Consider the following 1,636-nt stretch of genomic DNA (forward strand, 5'->3'; position numbering starts at 1 on the left):
GTAGATTCTATCTCCTTGGCTTCTTGTTTCTGGGGGTGACCAATCAATCAGTGTGACTCCTGAGACTCATCGCAGTAATTCTACAACTAATGCTCATTTTGTCAACAGGAAGAAAGCTAGCTTTGAGACAAGCTAATGCAAGGAGAAGAACAAAGTCAAGGCAAGTTCAAATAATTGTTGGAGTTCATGATAGCATGAACTGTCCTATTAGACTGTGAGGAGCTGGGCATCTCACAGAGCAATAGAATATGTGCATAGAGGAGGGCTGGTGAGATAGCTCCGCAGACTAAGCATTTGCTTTGGCAAGAACAGGGACCAAGGTTCGACCCCCATTCCAGCGTGAAGCACCAGGCCTGCCCCCCGGGGTGCGCTGAGCCAGTGAATGAGTCTGGGTGTGGTGGCATATATAAAAGATGTACCACTGTAATCCCAGTACTGAGGAGGCTGAAAACAGGAGGATCACTACGAGTCCAAGCTGTGTAGTGAGACCCTGTACCAAATATATACATGAAAAAAAAGAATATGTGCTTAGAATAATGCAGTTCTAAATTCAATTTTCACATCCCCCAAAAGAATATGAAAGCCAGCTTTAAATTCTCTTCTACATAAGCCAAGAAATCATCCTTATTATGAATTAGGCCAGTTTGTTAGCTTCTCTTTCTTGAAATCCTTACCTGACTATTATTTTTGACATTAACATTCTGTGTATGTCAAAAGCTTTATATATAAACTCATTTAATTTACATAACATTCCTGGAAGTAAACATACTTCCTTCATTTGAAAAATTAGAAATTTAAGACTCACAATTGTTTCTAAATGTGACAGAATAGATATTTGGCTTTCAATCCATCAAAATCCAAATCCTGCACTTTTTTTTTTTCTAATTATATGATATTAGATCCCAATTACAGAGTTCCAGGTATTGTGAATACTTTTTTCCAAATTTTGTATTCATGTACCTTACAATTTTGCTAACTTTTCTCTGAAGTCTTTCATCTATAAATCTTATTTGAGATACAATTCACACAATGCGCAAAGCTAATTTTTAACTACTGAATCTCTTGGAGGAACTCAAGAAATACAAACCAAGTTGTAATAGATGAGATTTGTTTTTTAATAGACTAGTATTTAAGGCATGGAATTGAAAGGACTACCTTTAACTTCTGTCTTACTTGGCAGCATGAAGTAGCAAAAAGTGTGAGCACTTTGGATTTGGACATGGGTGAACAGTTTCAATTGTAGAACATTTGAGTTTTCAGGGTGATAGATTAGATTTGTCTAAAAGATATACCACTACAGTAAAAGATATCCCACTATGATTCTACTTTTTTTTAAAAAAAGGATAATGACAGTAACAATTAAAGAAATTAGAGTTCTAGATGTCTCCAGAGTTTTCATTGACTGCGTTAGTGAAAGCATGGACCACCACCTAATACTTCTAGAAAGTGATTAAAAATCTAAATAAATCTCTTCCCATCTATCTAATTCAGAGTAATCAAGGGTCACTGTTCTGGTTAAAATCTAAAATGTGCTCCCAAAGCCTCATGTATTCGGCAGTAGAACTTTTCTGCTTTAATTCTAATTTGTACACTCTTTAAAAAAATGTTATCATGAGGTGCTGTCCTTATTAGGGAA

The sequence above is a fragment of the Octodon degus genome, unplaced genomic scaffold (genome assembly GCF_000260255.1).
Source record: "Octodon degus isolate 3935 unplaced genomic scaffold, OctDeg1.0 scaffold00094, whole genome shotgun sequence".
NCBI lineage: Eukaryota > Metazoa > Chordata > Mammalia > Rodentia > Octodontidae > Octodon > Octodon degus.